The sequence below is a fragment of the Medicago sativa genome, chromosome 6 (genome assembly GCF_051527215.1).
Source record: "Medicago sativa cultivar Bolivia chromosome 6, Bolivia_mono, whole genome shotgun sequence".
Classification (NCBI taxonomy): Eukaryota; Viridiplantae; Streptophyta; class Magnoliopsida; order Fabales; family Fabaceae; genus Medicago; species Medicago sativa.
In genome coordinates this window covers 31,689,022-31,696,241 of record NC_140754.1, presented here as the reverse complement: position 1 = coordinate 31,696,241, position 7,220 = coordinate 31,689,022, and the positions used below count along the sequence as shown (strand labels likewise).

The 7,220-nt window shown below is 38.7% G+C and overlaps 1 non-coding gene across 1 annotated transcript; it reads left to right on the top strand.

Moving 5' to 3' along the window:
* The first annotated feature begins 2,391 nt into the window (after window positions 1-2,391).
* Window positions 2,392-2,497, top strand: LOC146914536 (small nucleolar RNA R71). Its single transcript, XR_015017234.1, has one exon. It is a non-coding gene; the product is annotated as a small nucleolar RNA R71 (small nucleolar RNA).
* Window positions 2,498-7,220: the final 4,723 nt, after the last annotated feature.

Genomic DNA, 7,220 nt, shown 5'->3' with positions numbered 1-7,220 from the left:
TACCTTGCATGATTTTATTGGCATGAGGTACACTTGAACAAATTTTTAAACTTTCCTGCCTCGTATAGAAAAGAAAAGAAAAATATTTTTGTGTTTTTGTTTTTGAAAGCAATAAAATAATACCTGCAAATTAAACAGTGGGTTGCCTCCCACCCAGCGCTTCTTTACCGTCACTAGCTTGACTACTGACGATTCCTAAGGATCAGTTGATGTCTCTCCCTCTTCATTGTTTGGGAGTCCTTTTTCACGGTATCGTTTCAGCTTTTGTTCCTTACCCTTGAAGGTTCCTTGTGCACCAGACTTCCTTAAATCCACAGTTTCATCAAAAGGCTTGTTCCTTACCACCCCTTTGTCATAGTACCTCCTAACTCTTTCTATTGTATCAGAGAAGATAGAAAGCATACACCATTGAAAAGTAGCCGGCCCATTACGCATTCCAAAGGGGATCTTCTTATAAGCAAATACACCACAGGGATTAGTGAAAGTAGTATTAGGCATGTTGTTCCAGGTTTCCAATCCCCCATTCTTATTGTCAAGGATGTCTTCTGATGATTGATGTTGCATAAGTTCTGTGTTTGCTTTAAGTTGCTTGACACACTCTGTAACCCCCACATCTTCAACCACTTCCTTACTTTCAATAGGCTTAACAATTTCTCCTTCCATAGGTTGAATAGGTTGAGATTCAAGGGAGTTCTTTTCGACTGTTTCTTCAACAACATCAATCCGGTAGCACTTGTGGTTCTCATCTTGGTGCTTCATTGCCTCAAAGATATTGAAAACTACCTGCTCCTTATGGAACCTCAACATTAACTCTCCACGTTCAACATCAATCAAAGCACGACCAGTTGCAAGGAAAGGTCTTCATCTTCATCCATATCTAAGACCACAAAATCTGCTGGGAACACCAAGTCATTAACCTTGACTAGCACATCTTCGAGCACACCGAAAGGATAAGAGATTGACCAATCAGCTAAAGTAATGGTCATTCTTGTTGGTTTTAGTTCCCCACGCTTAAGCTTCTTCATCATTGAAAGAGGCATCAAGTTAATACTTGCTCCCAAGTCACAAAAAGCTCTTCCAATGTCTACCGGTCCAATTGAACAAGGGATAGTGAAAGCACCAGGATCCTTCAGCTTAGGTGGCAGCTTCTTTTGAAGAATAGCACTACAATTTTCAGAAAGTGCTATGTTCTCATCATCCTTAGGCTTCCTTCGTTTGGTTAACAAGTCTTTCATGAATTTAGCATACAACGGCATTTGATAGAGAGCTTCACCGAAAGGAATATTCACCTGAAGTTGTGAGAAAAGTTGCATGAACTTCTTGAATTGACCTTCATCCTTTTCTTTCTTCTTTGAAAGGTGAGGGTATGGAAGCTTCACATATGATGGAATAACTTGTAGTTTGTCTCCATTCTTCAATATTTGACTCTTCGTCTTCCTCAAGATTGAATCTTCATCAATTAACTTCTCACTTTTTTCTCCCTCTATTTTTTCCTTCCTTTCGTTTTCAACTACTCCATGATCATTTTCTTTGTCAACTACACCCTCATTATTTTTTTCAACTTCACCATTCTCCTCTACCTCAACTACTACATCATCAATCTTCTTTGGAGCTTTTGGAACTAAAGGTGTCAAAACCTTTTTGCTCCTCAATTCAATAGCATTACAAGACTCATTCTTAGGGTTGTCTTTAGTGTTACCTGAGAATCCGCCTTTACTTTGTTCAGCCAATTGCTTAGCTAATTGCCCCAGTTGAGTTTCAAGCATCTTCCTAGAAGCTTCATTGTTCTTTCTTTCAGCTTCTTGACTCTTCTTCATCTCTTCAAAGTTGCCTTGAGTCATCTTCATGAAGTTCATCATAGTTTCCTCAAGAGGTGATGGCTTTCTTTGTTGTTGTTGTGGAGGAGTAAGCATCTGAGAATTCAAAGCGTTGTTATTCGAGTAGCTTAGATTGGGATGCTTGTTGATTCTTGGAGTGTAGTACTAATTTTGCCTTTGACATCCTCCCATGTAGTTAGCTTCTTCACTTGATCCTTCTGGTACACATTCACCATTGGGATGTTCTTCACCACATAGATCACATTTGATTGCAGCCACTTGTTGTTGCTTATGAGCCAAAGTGAAGCCTTGAAACTCCTTAGTTAGAGCTTCGATTTGCTTGTTCATAGCTGCTTGGTTAGCAAGGATAGCAGTTTGTTCACTCACCCCAAACACTCCTCTTTCTTTCTTCTTAGCTTCAGCACGATACTCATTTCCAGCCATGTTCTCAATTAAAGCTTGGACTTCATGATCAATTTTGCTCTTGAGACTACCTCCCGCGGAAGCATCTAAGAGCATTCTAGTGTTTGGTGTTACCCCCTCAGTGAAGATTTGGAGGTATTGTTTCTCGGTGAACTCATGATTAGGGCATCTCTTAAGAAGCAAATTGAATCGCTCCCAAGCATCATATAATGATTCACCTTCTCCTTGCTTGAAGTTAGAGATCTCCATCTTCTTTTCCCAATATTTAGACATAGGGAAATATTTCTCCAAGAACTTCAGCTCTAACTCTTCCCATGTTTGGACAGTCCCGTTTGGTATTGTTAGCAACCAATCTTTTGCTCTTCCCGTCAAGGTGAAAGGAAATAGCCTTAGTTTCTTTTGTGCTTCAGTCACGGTGGCTGGTTGCACATAAAACTCGCAAGTTTCAGCAAAGTAGCTCAAGTGTTCATGAGGACTCATAGCTTCAGTCCCATCGAATTGCTTGTCCCTCAAACCGTTGAAGACAGTTGTCTTGATGTCGAAAGCTACGGGGTTAGTTGGTTGAAAAGTGTGGGTCAGTTGACCGCGATGAGTGGCTAACCCGTAGTCTCCTAGCTTAGGTCTCGGTGGTACAACTCCTTCTCCTTCCATAGTTGCAGATTTATGAGAAGAGATCGTTTCAGATTCAGTTGAGAGTGGCTCCGGTATTTGTTCTCGAACACCCGGTGGAACGGACTGAGCTAACCTTTGCGACCGGACAGCTTTCCGAAGTGCTCTAGCAGTTCTTTCAATTTCCGGATCGTACTCTAAGTCGTCTGAACTCTGTTTACCTCGCATAAACAGCAAAATACCTTAGTAGCACTGCACAACGCAAAGTAATCAAGTGAATATGAAAACAGAAAAAAAATAAAAATTAAAAACAGAAACTTAAATTGCAAAAACCCTAAATTATAACGTAATTGCCTTGTTGAAATAATTCAACAGTCCCCGGCAACGGCACCAAAAACTTGATAGAAGTTTGGCAAGTGCACCAAATACTATCGAAGTAGTAAAATTATCGATCCCACGAGGACTGTTTTTAACTTCAATAATTCAATTGCGTTATAGAAATAGGATGTATAAAATTTATTTTGTTTTGCCACTAGGCAGTAGATTTGGTTTGATTTTAATTAAATCAAGAAACAGAAAATAAAGATTTGTTAAGAAAATATGAGAGAAAGATGAGATCAGATCCGTCGAATCCTCTAAGTTCCCCTAATTGGTCTACTGCACCTATTTGTTATGAATCCTTTTCTAATTTACGATGATTAACAAAATAGCCCTAATCAATCCCTTGAGTTAGGACCCTCTTCTTAAACTACAGCCCCTAATTCCTTAGGTGGTCTAATAATTCTTGAAGGTTTACCGAACGTTAACCTATTATCACTAACAAACGATTATCTATTCCTAGACTAACCCTGTTTATTAGAACAATTCAATTAGGTCTAAGTTGAAAGCCATGGTCAGTGGTCATTCATTCTCACGAAATCAAGTTATATGTGATCAAGATATAAAAAGCATTAAGAACAATTGAATTGAATAAACTAGAATTGAATTCATAAACAAAATAGAGTTTCACAGCAACATGTGTCAATTAGGGTTACAAAGATTCATCTCGGATCTAATCTCTAAGAGATTTAGCTACTCATAATCGAGTTTACAAATAGCATAATCAATGAAATAATTAAAACATACATGAATTGGTAAAAGGATGAAGAAATGGCCCTTCTAGCCGTCTCCGATGTCTCAAAATCGCACTTTGCTCTCCAAAATCGTAACTACTTTTCTTCTGGCTGAGTGCAGTATTTATAGAGATTTATGGGCCTGACCTAGCAAAATCGCGCCACGCCTTGTTAATAGGCGCGCCGCGATTTCCTCTTTACAGGAAGTGTGTATTTGTTGTTTCAAAATCGCGGCAAGGCTCCATTTTGGTGTGGCGCGATTTGGTCTGGCAGAACTTCAGTTTTTCATCTTTTTGTACCCCGGAATAGTGAAAATTGCATGAGAACTCTAACAAAATGTCACAATAAGTCCTAAAAATTACGTAATGACAGCATGTCATCACCTTCTTTTTATCCTTTTCGGCACGATGCTCATTTTGAGCCTTGTTCTCTACAAGGGTTTGGACTTCTAGGCCAGTTTTCAATCTCATGGTTCCCCCGGCTGAGGCATCTAAAAGCATCTTATGGTTATGTGTTAATCCCTCGGTAAAAATTTGCATTTGCGCTTTCTCACTAAGGTCATGGGTTGGACATCTCTTAAGCATAAGTTTAAACCTCTCCCAAGCATCATACAAAGACTCACTCTCACCTTGCTTAAAGCTAGTAATCTCAGCTTTCTTCTCCATGTATTTATGCATGGGGAAAAATCTCTCAAGGAATTTATGTTCAAGTTAAGCCCAGGTTCTAATGGTTCCACTAGGTAGGGACAACAACCAATCTTTAGCTCTACCAATTAAAGTAAAAGCAAATAACCTGAGTTTCTTTTGATCTTCCGTAACCGTAGCAGGCGGTGTACAGAATTGACAAGTCTCGTAGAAGTTGCTCAAGTGCTGATGTAGACTCATGATATCGGTGCCATTATATTGATTTTCGTTCAGCGCGTTGTGCACGGAGGTTTTGATGTCGAAAGCTACCGGATTCGCCGGTTAAAACACATGAGTAAGGTAGCCACGGTTGGCCGCCAAACCATAATCGCCCATAAGAGGCCTTGGTGGTGGATCGGCGTCTCCCATAGTTTTGACGGGAGATTTGATTGTCTCAAGTTCTGGAAAATTTGGAACGATTTGCGGTCTTCGATTACCCGGTTCAGCTGAATGAGCTAAACGGGTTGCTTTGCGGATTGCTTTTGTTGTCTTCTCGATTTCAGAGTCTAAAGCAAACTCTACGGTCCTGCTTCTACCTCGTATAAACAGCAAACAAATACCTCAGTAGCACTGCACAATTCAAAAATTAAGAACTTAAGATCAATAAATTTTTTTTAACAGAAAAATAAATTGCAAAAACCCTAAATTTATAACGCAATTACTCTTTTGAAAATAATCAAAAGTCCCCGGCAACGGCGCCAAAAACTTGATAGATTTCTGGCCAGTGTACCAAAACGCTATCGAAGTAGTAAATAAAGATCGAATCCACAGGGACTATGCGTATTTTCAAATCGTATCTACGTTATATTTTTAGGATGAATAAAGGGTATTTAAAGATTTGATTTGTTTGTTTTGCATAAAAATATAAAATATTTGTTATGGAAAGATTTGTTTAGAAAATAAGAGAGATGAGATCAGATCCTTCGAATCCTCTAAGTTCCCCTAATTGGTATACCGCACTTATTTGTTATGAATCTTCTTCTAATTTACGATGATTAACAAAATAGTTCTAATCAATCCCTTGAATTAGAACCCTCTTCTCAAACTACAGCCCCCAATCCCTTGGGTGGTCTAATAATTCTTGAAGGTTTTACCGAACGTTAACCTATTATCACTAACAAACGATTATCTATTCCTAGACTAACCCTGTTTATTAGAACAATTCAATTAGGTCTAAGTCAAAAGCCATGGTCAGTGGTCATTTGTTCTCACAAAATCAGGTTATATGTGATCAAGATATAAAAAGCATTAAGAACAATTGAATTGAATAAACTAGAATTGAATTCATAAACAAAATAGAGTTTCACAGCAACATGTGTCAATTAGGGTTACAAAGATTCATCTCGGATCTAATCTTTAAGAGATTTAGCTACTCATAATCGAGTTTACAAATAGCATAATCAATGATTGAAATAAAACATACATGCATAATCGAGTTTACAAATAGCATAATCAATGATTGAAATAAAACATACATGAATTGGTAAAAGGTTGAAGAAATCGCCCTTCTAGCCGTCTCCGATGTCTCAAAATCGCACTTTGCTCTCCAAAATCGTAACTACTGTTCTTCAGCTTGAGTGCAGTATTTATAGAAGTTCTTGGGCCTGACCCAGCAAAATCGCGCTGCGCCTTGTTAATTGGCGTGCCGTGATTCCTTTCAAACAGAGATGTTGTAATTTCCTTTCCAAAATCGCAGCACAGCTTAATGAATGGCGCAACACGATTTGGCCTGGCATACTTTAGTTTTTCAGCTTTTTGCACTCCAGAACAGTATAAATTGCATGAGAACTCTATCAAAATGTCACAATAAGTCCTAAAAATTACGTAATGACAGGATGTCATCAGAAATCTCACCCCTTCTGCTTGAAAATGTTGCCCTTCGTATGGGTAACTTGCAGGTAATAAAGACTAGAGGCGTACGTGAGTGGGCTCCTCACTTTGTGTCTAGGTGCCCTGATACGTAACGGGATGGGACTTTAACTTTATTTCTGTTCCTTACATATTGTTTATGAATTGTTATGAATAAATGTTAAACCAAGACTCATGAGACTTTTATGATGAGGCCTGCGTGCCAAAGACTTTTATGTTGATTGACTTAATTCCGCTGCGAAGTTTTGAATTACTTATGTTGATGGATTTTTAAAGAATAATTATTTATTAATCTCTTTTATGTTTCTAAGAAATGAATGTGACATTCCGTTTAAGTTGTTGAACTCTGATTTTATATAAGAAATTTTTATGTTGGGTAAACGGGGTGTTACAATTGGTATCAGAGCAGGTCGGTCCATCCGGCCAAGTAGTGGAGTCAAGTTGTGTCGCTTAGCAATTGGAATACCGTTATTATGTTATTCTAATAGTTGTGTGTTGTGCAGAGAAGAAGAAGAGATCTGGAGGCTGCTAATTTTATCTGTTATAAGAGAACTAGAATGGCTGGAAGGTATGATGCCGCGATTGCTGCTGCGTTGGAAGCTGTGGCCCAAGCTGTGGGACAACATCCTAATGTTGGTGCTGGTGTTAATGCTGAAGTGAGGATGTTGGAGACCTTCCTGAGGAATCACCCCCTACTTTCAAAGGAA